General features: G+C 40.4%; 1 non-coding gene across 1 annotated transcript; it reads left to right on the forward strand.

Moving 5' to 3' along the window:
* The first annotated feature begins 19,671 nt into the window (after positions 1-19,671).
* On the forward strand, positions 19,672-19,779 carry LOC148565161 (small nucleolar RNA R71). Its single transcript, XR_015885100.1, has one exon. It is a non-coding gene; the product is annotated as a small nucleolar RNA R71 (small nucleolar RNA).
* The last annotated feature ends 1,425 nt before the right edge of the window (positions 19,780-21,204 follow it).

Here is a 21,204-nt window from a genome sequence, read left to right on the forward strand (position 1 = left end):
ACAAGCATCAAGGTTGGAACAATCAAAGATGGGAGGAGCCACAAGGATTTGATCAACCCTCATGGCAACAACCACCTCCAATGGACTATCAACAACCACCACCATATGCCTATGAACCCTCTCCTCAAAATAACTCTAGACCACCATACTCACAAGCCCCTTACCACCAAACACCTCCATATGACCCTAACCCACATCCACCATACCAACCACCCTATGAACCGAATGAGCCATACATAGATCCACCCCAACCTCTATTGGATAACAATACACTCATCTCTAACATCATTGGTCTCACCTCTACACTCCAAAATCTTATATCCCGCATGAACCAACTCTCTACCTCCAATATTCAACCCTCAAGCTCTAGTGCACTTCCTTTTCAACCACATAATGATCTTTTCATCCCATCACCACCCTCCATGGGAGAGCACCGACATCCATCAATCCAAGAGCAAGATGATCCCAATTATGCTATTGATACGGAACAGGAAAGAAGGAATCATCTTCGCGAATCCATACTTTATAAGGAGCTAGAGGAGGCCCTACGGGTAAAGGTAGGAGAGACCCTTGAAGATGAAAGAGTAGTTGAATGGAGTTGTCATGGAAAGAAAATCATCGAGGATGAGTATGATTTTATACTTAAACAACTGGACAAAGCAGCAATTATTAAAAAGGAAGATGTGGTTGCAGACTTAAGAGATGCTGTAGCTCCATTGGAAAGTCCAGTCACAGAGCCTCCTTCCACAGTGTTTGATGTTGATGTAGGAGAGCATACAACCTCCAAGGCAGATCATGGTTGAAGACTTTGTAGAGGTTGATCAAGAGATAGAGATTAAAGAAGAAGAAGCACAACCTCCCATGCCCTTGGTGAACAATGAAGAAGAGATTGAATTGGAAGAAAGCTACCAAGGGGAAGAGGTTAATGTTGAAGAAGCTTGCAAAGAGGTGGTAGTTGTCAAAGAAGAACACAAATGAGTGGAGCTTGGAAATTCATTAGAAACCTCTCCCCCTAAGTTGCCATCATCCTTCACAACATTCAAGTGGGTAAAATTCATATCCCTTAGCTTTCTAATTCTACTTGAATATGGGCTACTGGAGACGGATGGTCAACTTAGAGCTCTTTGTGGCATTAAGAGTAAGAGGAAGATGGTCAGTGGTAAGAATTGTCCTGCTAGGTTCATTATGGTTGGAAGCTTTAAGTTTAAACGCAAATGTTGGTGTAAAGCTCAACTGAATGGGTCTCGGAAGTTGTTTGGCCGCTTTAATGAGAATTCAGATTGCTTGCTACCCGGATGGAATCATAATGATCAACACAAAGATGGGTGTAAAAGTAAAGTTTGGGACCCCAGAATTCAGTCTAAAAGGCTTTCTGCGCTTAGTTTGGAAACGCGTGAACGACGCGCCCGCGTCGCATCTGCGAACTTCAATCCACGCTAACGCGTGGATGACGCCTCCGCGTCACTTTGCCGCGACCTGAACGTACCAGAATACGCTGGGGGCGATTTCTGGGCTATTTTTGAACCAGTTTTCAGCCCAGAACACACAGATTAGAGGCTATAAAAGTGGGGCAATGCATCCATTCATAATCAAGCTCTCATAATTCACAATTTTAGTTTTAGATGTAGTTTTTAGAGAGAGAGGTTCTCTCATCTCTCTTAGGATTAGGATTAGAATTAGAATTTCAACTTTATTATTTCAACTTACAACTTCAATCATAGGTTCAATGTTCCTTTTATATTCATGTTAGATTTGATTTCTTTTATTAATGCAATTTGAGGTATTTTCAGATTTAATTTTGCTTTGCTTAATTTACATGAATGCTTTGAATTTAATTTAAAATTCTTCCTTTTGACTTTGGTTAAGTAATTGGTAACGCTTGAGCTGTCAAATAAAGCAGTGGTTGAAATTGAGAGTTGCTCCAATAACTCTAGTCTTTCCATAGGAATTGACTAGGACCTGAGGATTAAGCTAATTAATCCACTTGATTTACCTTCATAGTTAGAGGTTAACAAAGTGGGATTAAAATCCAATTCTCATCACAATTGATAAGGATAGGACTTCCAGTTCTTATACCTTGCCAAGAGTTTTGTTATCTATTTAATTTAATACAATTTACTTTCTTGCCATTTACTATTCTCGCTTTTTATCTTATACATTAAAAACCCTCAGTTTACAAACTCATAACCAATAATAAGAACACCTCCCTGCAATTCCTTGAGAAGACGACCAGAGGTTTAAATACTCGGTTATCAATTTTAAAAGGGGTTTGTTACTTGTGACAACCAAAACGTTTGTAAGAAAGGTTGATTGCTTGGTTTAGTAACTATACTTGTGGTGCACGAAATTGTGATGTCCAGGCTCGAACAATCCCTGGTAATGGCTCCAAAGCTTGGTGCTTTGATCTTAATTCATAATTTGTCACAACTTCGATACAACTAACCAGCAAGTGCACTGGGTCGTCCAAGTAATACCTTACGTGAGTAAGGGTCGAATCCCACGGAGATTGTTGGTATGAAGCAAGCTATGGTCACCTTGTAAATCTCAGTCAGGCAGATATAAAGTGATAATGGTGTTTTCGAATATGATATAATAAAATAGAGATAGAGATACTTATGTAAATCATTGGTAGGAATTTCAGATAAGCGAATGGAGATGCTTTTCGTTCCTCTGAACCTCTGCTTTCCTGCTATCTTCATCCAATCTGTCTTACTCCTTTCCATGGCTGGCTTTATGCAAGGGCATCACCGTTGTCAGTGGCTACATCCCCTCCTCTCAGTGAATAATATGCTCACGCACCCTGTCACGGCACGGCTATTCATCTGTCAGTTCCCGATCATGCTGGAATAGGATTCACCCTCCTTTTGCGTCTGTCACTAACGCCCAACAATCGCGAGTTTGAAGCTCGTCACAGTCATTCAATCATTGAATCCTACTCGGAATACCACAGACAAGGTTTAGACCTTCCGGATTCTCTTGAATGCCGCCATCATTCTAGCTTATGCCACGAAGATTCCGGTTAGGAGATCTAAGAGATATTCATTCTAGCTTATTTCATGTAGAACAGAAGTGTTTGTCAGGCACGCGTTCATAAGGGAGAAGGATGATGAGCGTCACACATAATCATCACCTTCATCATGTTCTTGGGTGCGAATGGATATCTTAGAAGAGAAATAAGAAGAATTGAATAGAAAACAGTAGAAAACAGTAGTACTTTGCATTAATCTTTGAGGGACAGCAGAGCTCCACACCTTAATCTATGGAGTGTAGAAAGTCTACCGTATGAAAATATATAAGTGATAGGTCCAGGCATGGCCGAGATGGCCAGCCCCCTAAACGAGATCAATAGTCTCCTAAGATGAACAATGGATTAAAACTGAGACCAAAGATGCCTAATACAATAGTAAGAGGTCCTATTTATAATAAACTAGCTACTAGGGTTTACATGAGTAAGTATTTGATGTATAAATCCACTTCTGGGGCCCACTTGGTGTGTGTTTGGGCTGAGCTTAAGTGTTCCACGTGCAGAGGCCATTTGTGGAGTTGAACGCCAGTTTCTGTGCCAGTTTGGGCGTTCAACTCTGGTTTTGGATCCTTTTCTGGCGCTGGACGCCAGATTTGGGCAGAAGGCTGGCGTTGAACGCCAGTTTACGTCGTCTATTCTTGGCCAAAGTATGGACTATTATATATTGCTGGAAAGCCCTGGATGTCTACTTTCCAACGCAATTGGAAGCGCGCCATTTCGAGTTCTGTAGCTCCAGAAAATCCACTTTGAGTGCAGGGAGGTCAGAATCCAACAGCATCAGCAGTCCTTTTTCAACCTCTGAATCTGATTTTTGCTCAAGTCCCTCAATTTCAGCCAGAAAATACCTGAAATCACAGAAAAACACACAAACTCATAGTAAAGTCCAGAAATGTCAATTTAACATAAAAACTAATGAAAACATCCCTAAAAGTAACTAGATCCTACTAAAAACATACTAAAAACAATGCCAAAAAGCGTATAAATTATCCGCTCATCACAACACCAAACTTAAATTGTTGCTTGTCCCCAAGTGATGAGCGGATATTTTATACGCTTTTTGGGGATAATTTCATATAGTTTAGAGTATGTTTTAGTTAGTTTTTAGTCTATTTCTAGTAGTTTTTAGGAAAAATTCATATTTCTGGACTTTACTATGAGTTGTATGTTTTTCTGTAATTTCAGGTATTTTTCTGGCTGAAATTGAAGGAGCTGAGCAAAAATCTGATTCAGGCTGAAAAAGGACTGCTAATGCTGTTGGATTCTGACCTCCCTGCACTCAAATTGGATTTTCTGGAGCTACAGAACTCGAAATGGCATGCTTCCAGTTGCATTGGAAAGTAGACATCCAGGGCTTTCCAGCAATATATAATAGTCCATACTTTGCACAAGGATAGACAACGTAAACTGGCGTTCAACGCCAGTTCTCTGCCCAATTCTGGCGTCCAGCGCCAGAAAAGGATCAAAAACTGGAGTTGAACGCCCAAACTGGCATAAAAACTGGCGTTCAACTCCACAAATGGCCTCTGCACGTGACTCACTCAAATCTCAGCCCCAGCACACACCAAGTGGGCCCCAGAAGTGGACCTCTGCATCATCCATCATAGTCCACTCATATTTTGTAACCCTAGGCTACTAGTTTAGTACTTAAACAACTTTTAGAGACTTATTTTGTATCTCATGACATTTCAGATCTAAACTTTGTATTCTCTGACGGCATGAGTCTCTAAACCCCATTGTTGGGGGTGAGGAGCTTTGCTGTGTCTCAATGAATTAATGCAAGTATTTCTGTTTTCCATTCAAACACGCTTGTTCCTATCTAAGATGTTCATTCGCGCTTAACTGTGATGAAGGTGATGATCCGTGACATTCATCACCTTCCTCAAACCATGAACGCGTGCCTGACAACCACCTCCGTTCTATATACGATTGAATGAGTATCTCTTAGATTCCTTAATCAGAATCTCCGTGGTATAAGCTAGAACTGATGGCAGCATTCATGAGAATCCGGAAAGTCTAAACCTTGTCTGTGGTATTCCGAGTAGGATTCAAGGATTGAATGACTGTGACGAGCTTCAAACTCCTGAAGGCTGGGCATTAGTGACAGACGAAAAAGGATAGTAAATCCTATTCCAACCGGATCGAGAACCAACCGGTGATTAGCCGTGCTGTGACAGAGCGCGTGAGCGTAGTTTTCACTGGAAGGATGGAAGGTAGCCATTGACAACGGTGATCCACCAACACACAGCTTGCCATAGGGGGACGTGCGTGCGTGAATCAGAAGACAGAGGAAAGCAGAGATTCAGAGGACAAAGCATCTCCAAAACTCCAACATATTCTCCATTACTGCATAACAAGTAACCTTTAATCCATGCTCTATTGTTTATTTGCAATTCAACTGATAAGCATAATTGACTTCCTGACTAAGATTTACAAGATAACCATAGATTGCTTCAAACCAACAATCTCCGTGGGATTCGACCCTTACTCACGTGAGGTATTACTTGGACGACCCAGTGCACTTGCTGGTTAGTGGTACGCGTTGTGAAAAGTGTGATTCACAATTCGTGCACCAAGTTTTTGGCGCCGTTGCCGGGGATTGTTCGTGTTTGAACAACTGACGGATTATTTTGTTGCTTAGATTAGGAAAAATTTTCTCTTTTTTGGTTTAGAGTCTTTTATTATTTATCCCTTGTTAAAACACTTTAAATTTATAGCTCAGTTAATTAGAACGTGGTGTTTATGTTCATGGTAATTGGCTATCATATTTTTCAAAACCTTTTTCAAAAATAATTTTTTTTTATTTATTAAATCCTGTGCCAAACTTTAAGTTTGGTGTTTTCAAAAATAATCTTTCTTAAAATTTTTGAAGGTCCCATAACTCATTTGGCTAGAGCGTTAATCTGTGTTCTTGGTAATTGGGTTAGAATCTTTTATACTCTTTTCAAAACCTTCTTTTTCAAAAATATTTTTTCTATTAAATCTTGTGCCAAACTTTAAGTTTGGTGTTTTCTTGTTGATTTCCCTTTGATTTTCGAAAATTTTGGCTTGGTTTTCTAAAAATTTTAAGTTTGGTGTTCTTCCTTCATGTTCTTGTGTTCTTGTGAGTCTTCAAAGTGTTCTTGAGTTTCCTTGTGTCTTGATCTTAAAATTTTTAAGTTTGGTGTTCCTTGGTGTTTTCCCTCCAAAATTTTCGAAAACAAGGAGCATTAGATCTAAAAATTTTAAATCTTGTACTATCTTATTGTTTTTCTCTCTCCTCACTAAATTCAAAAATATCTTTTCAAAATATCTCTTCTAACTTCCTAACTTCTTATCTTTTCAAAATTTGTTCCAACCAACTAACTAACTTTTTGTTTGTTTCTTAACTTTTTCAAAACTACCTAACTAACTCTCTCTCTCTAATTTTCGAAAATATCTCCCCTCTTTTTCAAAAATTTCCTTTTTTTCTTAACTAACTATTTTTAATTTTTTTACGAAAAAATATATATATATATATATGTATATATATATATATTTTATTATTTCAAAATTCAAATCCTTTTTAGTTATTTTATTTTATTTAAGTATTTACTTCTTATAAAATAAAATAAATAAAAAGGTAAATCAGTCCAAGTTATATCCATATATCCATCATGGACATAAGTGGAGATGGACAGTCCAGGAGGACTTTGGGGTCATATTCTAACCCCTCTACTGCTTCATATGGGAGTAGCATCTGCATACCCTCCATTGGAGTTAGTAGTTTTGAGTTGAATCCTCAGCTCAATATCATGGTGCAGCAAAGTTGTCAGTATTCCGGTCTTCCACAGGAAGAACCTACAGAGTTTCTGGCACAATTTTTACAAATTGCTGACACAGTACATGATAAGGAAATAGATCAGGATGTCTACAGACTATTACTGTTTCCATTTGCTGTAAAAGATCAAGCCAAGAGGTGGTTAAATAACCAACCAAAGGCCAGCATAAGAACATGGAAACAGCTGACAGAAAAATTCCTGAATCAATATTTCCCTCCAAAAAGGATGACACAGCTAAGGCTGGACATCCAAGGCTTTAAACAAGGAGATAATGAATCTCTTTATGATGCCTGGGAGAGATACAGAGAGATGCTACGAAAATGCCCCTCTGAAATGTTTTCAGAGTGGGTTCAGTTAGACATCTTCTACTATGGGCTTGCAGAAGGAGCTCAGATGTCTTTAGATTACTCAGCTGGTGGATCTATCCATATGATAAAGACAATTGAAGAAGCTCAAGAGCTCATTGATACAGTTGCCAGGAATCAGCATCTGTATCTAAGCAGCAACCCTTCCATGAATGAAGAGGTTAAAACAGTAACTGCTGAATTCAGTACTGTAAAACAAGCTGCTGAATTCAATCAGCAATTAGATTTTCTAACAAAACAGCTAGCTGAATTCAAAGACAGGTTACAGGAGACAAGGATAGCTAATATACATATGGACGAACAGTTTAAGCAAACAAAGCAGCAGCTATCAAAGCAAATAGCAGAAGAATGCCAAGCAGTTCAATTAAGAAGTGGGAAAACGTTAAATACCCCACCTCAAGGCATCAAAAATTCAAGAAATGAGCGACCCACCAAAGATTCCCCTGAGGACAGTAAGAGCCCAGGGAAAAATAATTCTGGCACTAAAACGACAGAAAATGGGTGGAAGGCTGGCGCTGAACGCCCAGACCATGCCCAAAACTGGCGTTCAGCGCCAGAAACAAGGCAGGATTGGCGTTCAACGCCAGAAACAGGCAAGAATCTGGCGTTGAACGCCCAACAGGGGCACATTTCTGGCGTTCAGGCGCCAGGAACAGACAGTAAGCTGGCGTCTAACGTCACTCCAGCTTCTGACTCTGGCATTCAATTGCCAGTGAGGGATCAGACACACACAAGTGCTGACAACAACCCCTCTAAAAAGGCTTCTTTAACCACTAAGGTTGAGGAATATAAAGCCAAGATACCTTATCCTCAAAAACTCCGGAAAGAGGAGCAGGATAAGCAATTTGCTCGCTTTGCAGATTATCTAAGGACTCTTGAAATAAAGATTCCATTTGCAGAGGCACTTGAGCAAATACCTTCTTATGCCAAGTTCATGAAAGAGATCTTGAGTCATAAAAAGGAGTGGAGAGAAACAGAAAGAGTTCTCCTCACTGAAGAATGCAGTGCAGTCATTCTGAAAAGCTTTCCTGAAAAGCTTAAAGACCCTGGGAGTTTTCTGATACCATGCATATTAGAAGGTGATTGCACCAAGACAGCTTTATGCGATCTTGGGGCAAGCATCAACCTAATACCTGCATCCACTATCAGGAAGCTTGGCTTAACTGAAGAAGTTAAACCAACCCGGATATGTCTCCAACTTGCTGATGGTTCCACTAAATACCCATCAGGCGTGATTGAGGACATGATTGTCAGAGTTGGGCCATTCGCCTTTCCCACTGACTTTGTTGTGCTGGAAATGGAGGAGCACAAGAGTGCCACTCTCATTCTAGGAAGACCCTTCCTAGCAACTGGACGATCCCTCATTGACGTCCAACAAGGAGAAATAACCCTTAGAGTCAACAATGACGAGTTCAAGTTGAACGCTGTCAAAGCCATGCAGCATCCAGACACATCAATAGACTGCATAAAAGTTGACCTTATTGACTCTTTGGTAGAAGAGATCAACATGGCTGAGAGTCTCGAATCAGAGTTGGAAGACATCTTTAAAGATGTTCAGCCTGATTTGGAGGATTCAGAGGACATGAAAGAGCCTCTGAACTTTCTTCTGAAAGAGGAAAAACCTCCTAAACCAGAGCTCAAGCCACTGCCACCATCCTTGAAATATGCATTTCTAGGAGAAGGTGACACCTTTCCAGTGATCATAAGCTCTGCTTTAAATTCACAGGAAGAGGAAGCACTTATTCAAGTGCTAAGGACACACAAGACAGCTCTTGGGTGGTCCATAGGTGACCTTAAGGGCATAAGCCCAGCTAGATGCATGCACAAAATCCTACTGGAGGATAATGCCAAACCAGTGGTTCAACCACAGAGGCGGCTAAATCCAGCCATGAAGGAAGTGGTGCAGAAAGAGGTCACCAAATTACTAGAGGCTGGGATTATTTATCCCATTTCTGATAGCCCCTGGGTAAGCCCTGTTTAAGTCGTCCCAAAAAAAGGAGGCATGACAGTGATTCATAATGAAAAAAATGAACTGGTTCCTACAAGAACAGTTACAGGGTGGCGCATGTGTATTGACTACAGAAGGCTCAATACAGCCACCAGAAAGGATCATTTTTCTTTACCATTCATAGACCAGATGCTAGAGAGACTAGCAGGTCATGATTATTACTGCTTTTTGGATGGCTACTCAGGCTATAACCAGATTGCAGTAGATCCCCAGGATCAAGAGAAAACAGCATTCACATGTCCATCCGGAGTGTTTGCTTATAGAAGGATGCCCTTTGGGCTATGCAATGCACCTACAACCTTCCAGAGATGCATGCTCTCTATTTTCTCTGATATGGTGGAAAAATTTCTGGAAGTCTTCATGGATGACTTCTCAGTATATGGAGACTCATTCAGCTCCTGTCTTGATCACCTGAAACTTGTTCTGAAAAGATGCCAAGAAACCAACCTAGTCTTAAACTGGGAAAAGTGTCACTTCATGGTGACTGAAGGAATTGTTCTTGGGCATAAAATCTCAAACAAGGGAATAGAGGTGGATCAAGCAAAAATAGAGGTAATTGAAAAATTACCACCACCTGCCAATGTTAAGGCAATCAGAAGCTTTCTGGGGCATGCAGGATTCTATAGGAGGTTTATAAAGGATTTTTCAAAAATCGCAAAACCCCTAAGCAATCTGCTAGCTGCTGACACGCCATTTGTGTTTGACACAGCATGCCTGCAGGCGTTTGAAACGCTGAAAGCTAAGCTGGTCACAGCACCAGTCATTTCTGCACCAGACTGGACATTGCCATTTGAGTTAATGTGTGATGCCAGTGATCATACCATTGGTGCAGTATTGGGACAGAGGCATGACAAGCTTCTGCATGTCATTTATTATGCCAGTCGCGTTCTAAATGATGCCCAGAAAAATTACACAACCACAGAAAAAGAACTACTTGCAGTGGTTTACGCCATTGACAAGTTCAGATCATACTTAGTAGGATCAAAAGTGATTGTGTATACTGACCATGCTGCTCTTAAATATCTACTCACAAAGCAGGATTCAAAACCCAGGCTCATCAGATGGGTATTGCTTCTGCAAGAGTTTGATATAGAAATAAGAGACAGAAAAGGGATAGAGAACCAAGTGGCTGATCATCTGTCCCGGATAGAGCCAGTGGAAGGGACGTCCCCCCCTTCTCTAGAGATCTCTGAGACATTTCCTGATGAGCATTTATTCGCCATTCAGGAAGCACCATGGTTTGCCGATATTGCAAACTATAAAGCTGCAAGGTTCATACCCAAGGAGTACTACAGGATACAAAAGAAGAAATTAATTACTGATGCAAAGTACTACTTGTGGGATGAACCTTATCTCTTTAAGAGATGTGCAGACGGAATTATCCGTAGGTGTGTGCCTAGAGAAGAAGCACAGAGGATCCTGTGGCATTGCCACGGATCTCAATATGGAGGCCATTTCGGAGGTGAGCGAACAGCCACCAAGGTCCTCCAATGTGGCTTCTATTGGCCCACACTCTATAAAGATTCCCGAGAGTTTGTACGTAATTGTGACAGTTGCCAAAGAGCTGGTAATCTGCCTCATGGTTACGCCATGCCTCAACAAGGAATCTTGGAAATTGAGTTGTTTGACGTATGGGGAATTGACTTCATGGGACCTTTTCCACCATCATATTCAAACACTTATATTCTGGTGGCAGTTGACTATGTATCAAAATGGGTCGAGGCTATTGCCACACCCACCAATGATACTAAAACAGTGCTGAAGTTCCTCCAGAAACATATCTTTAGCAGGTTTGGTGTCCCTAGAGTGTTAATCAGTGATGGGGGCACTCACTTCTGCAATAAACAGCTTTACTCTGCCATGGTTCGGTATGGAATTCGCCACAAAGTGGCCACACCATATCATCCACAAACCAATGGGCAAGCTGAAGTCTCTAACAGAGAATTAAAGAGAATCCTGGAACGGACAGTAAATACCCGTAGAAAGGATTGGGCAAGGAGCTTGGATGATGCTCTGTGGGCTTACAGAACAGCATTCAAGACCCCTATAGGGACCTCTCCATACCAACTCGTGTATGGTAAGGCATGCCACTTGCCCGTGGAACTGGAACATAAGGCCTACTGGGCAACCAGATTCCTAAACTTTGATGCCAAATTAGCAGGAGAAAAAAGATTGCTCCAGCTAAATGAGCTAGAGGAGTTCAGATTCACAGCTTTCGAAAATGCCAAGCTATATAAAGAAAAATAAAAAAAGTGGCATGACAGAAAGCTGTCATCTAGAATCTTTGAACCAGGACAGAAGGTTCTGTTGTTTAACTCTAGACTCAGGCTATTCCCCGGGAAACTGAAATCCCGGTGGAGGGGACCATACGTGATTACAAGTGTATCACCATATGGTTATGTGGAGCTTCAAGATATTGATTCTGATAAGAAGTTCATTGTCAATGGACAGAGAATCAAGCATTATCTTGAAGGCAACACTGAGCAAGAATGCTCAAGGCTGAAGCTAGATTAAAAGCTCAGCAAAGTCCAGCTAAGGACAGTAAAGAAGCGCTTGTTGGGAGGCAACCCAATTTTTATTTATTCTCATGATTTTTCATGTTTTATTAGGTTCATGATCATGTGGAGTCACAAAATAAATATTAAAAATTGAAAACGGAATCAAAAACAGCAGAAGAAAAATCACACCCTGGAGGAAGCACCTGTCTGGCGTTCAACGCCAGAACAGAGCATGGTTCTGGCGTTCAACGCCAGAAATGGCTAGTAAATGGGCGTTGAACGCCCAAAATGGGCACCAACCTGGCGCTGAACGCCCAGAGTTGTGTGCAATTCCCTCTTCTTTTGCTCGAGGGCGAGCAACATTCTAAGTTTGGTGTGGTAAAACAATTATGTAAAGGATCTATAGCTCAGTGGTAGAACATGTGGCTGCAATTCAAGAGATACCTCAGGGGATGCACTTCCCTCCACATAATTATTGGAAGCAACTAAGGATAGAAATACCAAAAATCACTTGGAATCAAGCCACAAAGGCAAGGAAGAGACATAAAAGAGCTCAAGAACATCATTGGTGTCTCAAGAAGGAAATGCCATCATCACTAAGGTGAACTCATTCCTTGTTCTTGCTTTCTCTGTTTTTCGTTTTCTCTATGATAAGTGCTTATCTATGTCTGTGCCTTCATTACATGATCATTAGTAGTAATTAGTGTCTAGTTTGATTTTATCCCCAATTAAGTTATAGTCTATTTTTCCCATCATCAGCAAACATGAATAAAATAGTAGATCTTTTGAATAAGAGGCAATAAAATTTCGAGTTTAATAAGAGAAATTCTAATTAGTTAAATGTGGTGGCAATGCTTTCTGTCTTCTGAATGAATGCTTGAACAGTGTATATGTCTTTTGAATTTGTTGTTTAAGACTGTTAAATATGTTGGCTCTTGAAAGAATAGTGAACATGAGACATGTTATTGATAATCTGAAAATCATAAAAATGATTCTTGAAGCAAGAAAAAGCAGCAAAGAACAAAGCTTGCAGAAAAAAAAAAAAAACAAGCAGAAAAAGCCAAAAGCTCTTAAAACCAAAAGGCAAGGGCAAAGAAAAAGGATCCCAAGGCTTTGAGCATCAGTGGATAGGAGGGCCTAAAGGACTAAAATCCTGGTCTAAGCGGCTAAACCAAGCTGTCCCTAACCATGTGCTTGTGGCGTGCAGGTGTCAAGTGAAAACTTGAGACTGAGCGGTTAAAGTCAAGGTCCAAAGCAAAAAGAAGAGTGTGCTTAAGAACTCTGGACACCTCTAATTGGGGACTTTAGCAAAGCTGAGTCACAATCTGAAAAGGTTCACCCAGTTATGTGTCTGTGGCATTTATGTATCCGGTAGTAATACTGGAAAACAAAGTGCTTAGGGCCACGGCCAAGACTCATAAAGAAGCTGTGTTCAAGAATCATCACACTGAACTAAGAGAATCAATAACACTATCTGAATTCGGAGTTCCTATAGATGCCAATCACTCTGAGCTTCAATGGATAAAGTGAGATGCCAAAACTGTTCAGAAGCAAAAAAGCCACTAGTCCCGCTCATCTAATTAGAATCTGAGCTTCAATCAAAAACTCTGAGATATTATTGCTTCTCAACCTATTAGTCTTCTATTTTATTTGTCTAGTTGCTTGAGGACAAGCAACAGTTTAAGTTTGGTGTTGTGATGAGCGGATATTTTATACGCTTTTTGGGGATAATTTCATATAGTTTAGAGTATGTTTTAGTTAGTTTTTAGTCTATTTCTAGTAGTTTTTAGGAAAAATTCATATTTCTAGACTTTACTATGAGTTGTGTGTTTTTCTGTAATTTCAGGTATTTTTCTGGCTGAAATTGAAGGAGCTGAGCAAAAATCTGATTCAGGCTGAAAAAGGACTGCTAATGCTGTTGGATTCTGACCTCCCTGCACTCAAATTGGATTTTCTGGAGCTACAGAACTCGAAATGGCATGCTTCCAATTGCATTGGAAAGTAGACATCCAGGGCTTTCCAGCAATATATAATAGTCCATACTTTGCACAAGGATAGACGACGTAAACTGGCGTTTAACGCCAGTTCTCTGCCCAATTCTGGCGTCCAGCGCCAGAAAAGGATCAAAAACTGGAGTTGAACGCCCAAACTGGCATAAAAACTGGCGTTCAACTCCACAAATGGCCTCTGCACGTGACTCACTCAAATCTCAGCCCCAGCACACACCAAGTGGGCCCCAGAAGTGGACCTCTGCATCATTCATCATAGTCCATTCATATTTTGTAACCCTAGGCTACTAGTTTAGTACTTAAACAACTTTTAGAGACTTATTTTGTATCTCATGACATTTCAGATCTAAACTTTGTATTCTCTGACGGCATGAGTCTCTAAACCCCATTGTTGGGGGTGAGGAGCTCTGCTGTGTCTCAATGAATTAATGCAAGTACTTCTGTTTTCCATTCAAACACGCTTGTTCCTATCTAAGATGTTCATTCGCGCTTAACTGTGATGAAGGTGATGATCCGTGACATTCATCACCTTCCTCAAACCATGAACGCGTGCCTGACAACCACCTCCGTTCTATATACGATTGAATGAGTATCTCTTAGATTCCTTAATCAGAATCTCCGTGGTATAAGCTAGAACTGATGGCAGCATTCATGAGAATCCGGAAAGTCTAAACCTTGTCTGTGGTATTCCGAGTAGGATTCAAGGATTGAATGACTGTGACGAGCTTCAAACTCCTGAAGGCTGGGCGTTAGTGACAGACGAAAAAGGATAGTAAATCCTATTCCAACCGGATCGAGAACCAACCGGTGATTAGCCGTGCTGTGACAGAGCGCGTGAGCGTAGTTTTCACTGGAAGGATGGAAGGTAGCCATTGACAACGGTGATCCACCAACACACAGCTTGCCATAGGGGGACGTGCGTGCGTGAATCAGAAGACAGAGGAAAGCAGAGATTCAGAGGACAAAGCATCTCCAAAACTCCAACATATTCTCCATTACTGCATAACAAGTAACCTTTAATCCATGCTCTATTGTTTATTTGCAATTCAACTGATAAGCATAATTGACTTCCTGACTAAGATTTACAAGATAACCATAGATTGCTTCAAACCAACAATCTCCGTGGGATTCGACCCTTACTCACGTGAGGTATTACTTGGACGACCCAGTGCACTTGCTGGTTAGTGGTACGCGTTGTGAAAAGTGTGATTCACAATTCGTGCACCACCAAGCAACTGAAAATCAAATAGGATAAAAAGAAGAGAATATACTATAAATTCCAAACTATCAATGAAACATAGCTCCAATCAAATGAGCAGGACTTATAGCTTTTTGCCTCTTGAATAGTTTTGGCATCTCACTTTATCCATTGAGGTTCAGAATGATTGGCATCTATAGGAACTTCAGATTTCGAATAGTGTTATTGACTCTCCTAGTTCAGTATGATGATTCTTGAACACAGCTTCTTTATGAGTCTTGGCCGTGGCCCTAAGCACTTTGTTTTCCAGAATTACCACCGGATACATAAATGCCACAGACACATAATTGGGTGAACCTTTTCAGATTGTGACTCAGCTTTGCTAAAGTCCCCAATTAGAGGTGTCCAGGGTTCTTAAGCACACTCTTCTTTTGCTTTGGACCTTGACTTTAACCGCTCAGTCTCAAGTTTTCACTTGATACCTACACGCCACAAGCACATGGTTAGGGACAGCTTGGTTTAGCCGCTTAGACCAGGATTTTATTCCTTTAGGCCCTCTTATCCACTGATGCTCAAAGCCTTGGGATCCTTTTTATTTGCCCTTGCCTTTTGGTTTTAAGGGTTATTGGCTTTTTCTGCTTGCTTTTTCTTTTTCTTTCTATTTTTTTTTCTGCAAGCTTTGTTCTTTGCTGCTTTTTCTTGCTTCAAGAATCATTTTTATGATTTTTCAGATTATCAAATAACATGTCTCCTAGTCATCATTCTTTCAAGAGCCAACATATTTAACATTCTTAAACAACAACTTCAAAAGACATATGCACTGTTCAAGCATACATTCAGAAAACAAGAAGCATTGTCACCACATCAATATAATTAAGCTAAGTTCAAGAATAAATTCGAAACTCATGTACTTCTTGTTCTTTTGAATTAAAACATTTTTCATTTAAGAGAGGTGATGGATTCATAGGACATTCATATCTTTAAGACAAAGTTACTAACTACTAATGATCATGTAATGAAGGCACAAACATAGATAAGCACATAACATAGAAAACGAAAAACAGAGAAAGCAAAAAAAAGGAATGAATCCACCTTAGTGATGGTGGCGTTTCCTTCTTGAGGAACCAATGATGTCCTTGAGCTCTTCTATGTCTCTTCCTTGTCTTTGTTGTTCCTCCCTCATTGCTTTTTGATCTTCTCTTATTTCATGAAGCATGATGGAGTGCTCTTGATGTTCCACCCTTAGTTGTCCCATATTGGAACTCAATTCTTCTAGGGAGGTGTTGATGTGCTCCCAATAGTTTTGTGGAGGAAAGTGCATTTGAGGCATTTCCGGAATCTCATGGTGATGAGCTTCATACGCCTCTTGAGCTCCATGAGTGGGCTCTCTTGCTTGCTCCATCTTTTTCTTAGTGATGGGCTTTTCCTCTTTAATGAGGATATCTCCCTCTATGTCAATTCCAGCTGAATTGCATAGGTGGCAAATGAGGTGAGGAAAGGCTAACCTTGCCATGGTGGAGGACTTGTCAGCCAGCTTGTAGAGTTCTTGAGGTATAATCTCATGAACTTCCACCTCTTCTCCAATCATGATGCTATGGATCATGATGGCCCGGTCTATGGTAACTTCAGACCGGTTGCTAGTGGGAATGATTGAGCATTGAATAAACTCCAACCATCCTCTAGCTATAGGCTTGAGGTCCAATCTTCTTAGTTGAACCGACTTGCCTTTGGAGTCAATCTTCCATTGAGCTCCTTCTACACATATGTCCATAAGGACTTGGTCCAACCTTTGATCAAAGTTGACTCTCCTTGTGTAGGGGCGTGCGTTCTCTTCCATGTATGGCAAGTTGAACGCCAACCTCACATTTTCCGGACTAAAATCTAAGTATTTCCCCCGAACCATTGTAACATAGTTCTTTGGATCCGGGTTCTTACTTTGATCATGGTTCTTGGTGATCCATGCATTGGCATAGAACTCTTGAACCATTAGGATGCCGACTTGTTGGATGGGATTTGTTAGAACTTCCCAACCTCTTCTTTGAATTTCATGTCGGATCTCCGGATACTCATTTCTTTTGAGTTTAAAAGGGACCTCAGGGATCACCTTCTTCTTGGCGACAACATCATAGAAGTGGTCTTGATGGGCTTTGGAGATGAACCTTTCCATCTCCCATGACTCGGATGTAGAAGCTCTTGTCTTCCCTTTCCCTCTTCTAGAGGATTCTCCGGTCTTGGGTGCCATCAATGGTAATGGAAAAACAAAAAAGCTATGCTTTTACCACACCAAACTTAGAATATTGCTCGCCCTCGAGCAATAAACAAAAGAATAGAAGAAGAAGAAGAAGAAATATGGAGAGGGAGAGGGAGATGTGGTTTCGGCCATATGGGTGGGTTTGGGTGGGAAATTGGTTTTGAATTTTGAAGGTAGGTAGAGTTTATGAGGTAGGTTTATGGGGAAGAGGAGATGGATGTGAGTGGTGAAGGTTTAGTGGGGAAGAGAGATTGAGGTGATTGGTGAGGGGTTTTTAGGGAAGAGTGTTTGTGGGGTTGTGTGAAAGAGAGTGGTGAGAAGAAGTGAGTGGAGGTAGGTGGAGATTCTGTGGGGTCCACAGATCCTGAGTGGATCCTGTGGGGTCCACAGATCCTGAGGTGTTCAAGGATTTACATCCCTGCACCCATTAGGCATGTAAAAATGCCTTTGTACCCAACTCTGGGCGTTCAGCGCCAGGTTGGTGGCCATTTTGGGCGTTCAACGCCCATTTGTGTGCCATTTCTGGCGTTGAACGCCAGAACCATGCCTGTTCTGGCGTTCAGCGCCCAGAAGCTGCCCATTTTGGGCGTTCAGCGCCAGAACCATGCTCTGTTCTGGCGCTGAACGCCAGACAGATACTCCTCCAGGGTGTGATTTTTCTTCTGCTGTTTTTGATTCCGTTTTCAATTTTTCTATTTATTTTGTGACTCCACATGATCATGAACCTAAGAAAACATGAAAAACAATAAAAATAAGAATTAGATAAACATTGGGTTGCCTCCCAACAAGCGCTTCTTTAATGTCAATAGCTTGACAGTGGGCTCTCATGGAGCCTCACAGAAGTGCAGAGCTTTGTTGAGACTCTCCAACACCAAACTTAGAGTTTGGATATGGGAGTTCAACACCAAACTTAGAGTTTAGTTGTGGCCTCCCAACACCAAACTTAGAGTTTGACTGTGGGGGCTCTGGTTGACTCTGCTTTGAGAGAAGCTTTTCAAGCTTCCTCTCCATGGTTGCAGAGGGAGATCCTTGAGTTTTGAATACAAGGGAGTTCTCATTCCATTGAAGGACTATTTCACCTCTGTCAACATCAATCACAGCTCTTGCTGTGGCCAGGAAAGGTCTTCCTAGGATGATGGATTCATCCTCTTCCTTTCCAGTATCCAGGACTATGAAATCAGTAGGTATGTAAAGGCCCTCAACCTTTACTAATACATCTTCTACTTGTCCATAAGCCTGTCTTCTTGAGCTGTCTGCCATCTCTAATGAGATTTTAGCAGCTTGCACCCCATAGATTCCCAGTTTCTCTATTACAGAGAGGGGCATGAGGTTTATTCCTGAACCAAGGTCACACAGAGCCTTAAAGATCATGGTGCTTATGGTACAGGGTATTATGAACTTTCCAGGATCCTGTCTCTTCTGAGGCAATGTCAGTTGATCCAGATCACTTAGTTCATTGACGAACAAGGGGGGTTCAACTTCCCAAGTATCAATGCCAAACAATTTGGCATTCAACTTCATGATTGCACCAAGAAACTTGGCAGTTTGCTCTTCAGTGACATCCTCATTCTCTTCAGAAGAGGAATACTCATCAGAGCTCATGAAGGGCATAAGGAGGGTCAATGGAATCTCTATGGTCTCTAGATGGGCCCCAGAGTCCTTTGGTTCCTCAGAGGGAAGCTCCTTATTGACCACTGGACGTCCCAGGAAGTCTTCCTCCTTGGGATTCACGTCCTCTCCTCTCCTCACAGGTTCGGCCATGGCACTTATGTCAATGGCCTTGCACTCTCCTTTTGGATTCTCTTCTGTATTGCTTGGGAGAGTACTAGGAGGGATTTCAGTGATCCTTTTACTCAGCTGGCCCACTTGTGCTTCCAGATTTCTAATGGAAGACCTTGTTTCATTCATGAAACTTACAGTGGCCTTAGATAGATCAGAGACTAGATTTGCTAAATTAGAAGCATTTTGTTTAGAGTTCTCTGTCTGTTGCTGAGTTGATGATGGAAAAGGCTTGCTATTGCTAAACCTGTTTCTTCCACCATTATTAAAGCCTTGTTGAGGCTTTTGATCCTTCCATGAGAAATTTGGATGATTTTTCCATGTTGAGTTATAGGTGTTTCCATAAGGTTCACCTAAGTAATTTACCTCTGCTATTGCAGGGTTCTCAGGATCATAAGCTTCTTCTTCAGAAGAAGCCTCTTGAGTACTGTTGGATGCAGCTTGCATTCCATGCAGACTCTGAGAGATCATATTGACTTGCTGAGTCAATATTTTATTCTGAGCCAATATGGCATTCAGAGTATCAACCTCAAGAACTCCCTTCTTCATAGGCGTCCCATTGCTCACAGGATTCCTTTCAGAAGTGTACATGAACTGGTTATTAGCAACCATGTCAATGAGTTCTTGAGCTTCTGCAGGCGTTTTCTTTAGGTGAATGGATCCACCTGCAGAAGTGTCCAGTAACATCTTTGATAGCTCAGATAACCCATCATAGAATATATCCAGGATGGTCCATTTTGAAAGCATGTCAGAAGGACACTTTTTGGTCAACTGTTTGTATCTTTCCCAAGCTTCATAGAGAGATTCACCTTCTTTCTGTCTGAAGGTTTGAACATCAGCTCTAAGCTTGCTCAGCTTTTGAGGAGGAAAGTACTTGGCTAAGAAAGCCGTGACCAGCTTATCTCAAGAGTTCAGGCTATCTTTGGGTTGAGAATCCAACCATAATCTAGCTCTGTCTCTTACAGCAAAAGGGAAAAGCATGAGCCTGTAGACTTCAGGATCTACTCCATTAGTCTTAACAGTATCACATATCTGCAAGAATTCAGTTAAGAACTGAAAAGGATCTTCAGCTGGAAGTCCATGAAACTTGCAGTTCTGCTGCATTAGAGAAACTAATTGAGGTTTCAGCTCAAAGTTGTTTGCTCCAATGGCAGGAATGGAGATGCTTCTTCCATGTAAATTGGAATTAGGTGCAGTAAAGTCACCAAGCATCTTCCTTACATTATTATTATTTTCGGCTGCCATCTCCTCTGCCTGTTCGAGAATTTCTGAAAGGTTATCTCTGGATTGTTGTATTTTAGCTTTTCTTAATTTTCTCTTCAGAGTCCTTTCAGGTTCTAGATCTGCTTCCACAAGAATGTTCTTATCCTTGCTCCTGCTCATATGACAAAGAAGAAGGCACAAAAAAATAATAATAATAATAGAGATCCTTTATACCACAGTATAGGGATCCCTTTGTGAGTGGAAGAAAAGAGGGGGAGACAAAGAATGTGATGTAAAGGAAGAAACACAACTGTACGGATGGAAGAGATGTGAGATGAGATGTTAGGATATGAATGAATAAATAGAATGAGATGGGGGAGGGATAATTTTCAAAAATTATTTTGAAAAAGAGTTAGTGATTTTTGAAAAATGGTTTTTGAAAAAATGTTAGTAATTTTCAAAAATTAAGTTTTAAAAATTAAAAATAAAAATAATTAGTTAATAAAAAAGAAATTTTTGAAAAAGAGGGGAGATATTTTCGAAAATTAGAGAGAGAGAGTTAGTTAGGTAGTTTTGAAAAAGTTAAGAAACAAACAAAAAGTTAGTTAGTTAGTTGAAACAAATTTTGAAAAGATAGGAAGTTAGGAGGTTAGGAAAGATATTTTGAAAAGATATTTTTGAAAAAGATAAGATGAGAAGATATTTTTGAAAAGATATGATAGAAATTAGTTTTTGAAAAAGATTTGATTTTTAAAATCACAATTAATGACTTGATTCATAAGAAATCACAAGATATGATTCTAGAACTTAAAGTTTGAATCTTTCTTAACAAGCAAGTAGCAAACTTCAAATTTTTGAATCAAAACATTAATTGATTATGTTATTTTCGAAAATTTGGTATAAAAATAAGAAAAAGATTTTTGAAAAATATTTTTGGAATTTTCGAAAATAACTAAGAATTTTGAAAAAGATTTGATTTTTGAAAAAGATTTTGAAAAAGATAAGATTTTCAAATTGAAAATTTGATTTGACTCATGAGAAACAATTTGATTTTAAAAATTTTTGAAAAAG

This window comes from Arachis ipaensis, chromosome B5, assembly GCF_059453495.1.
Source record: "Arachis ipaensis isolate K30076 ecotype BB chromosome B5, ASM5945349v1, whole genome shotgun sequence".
Classification (NCBI taxonomy): Eukaryota; Viridiplantae; Streptophyta; class Magnoliopsida; order Fabales; family Fabaceae; genus Arachis; species Arachis ipaensis.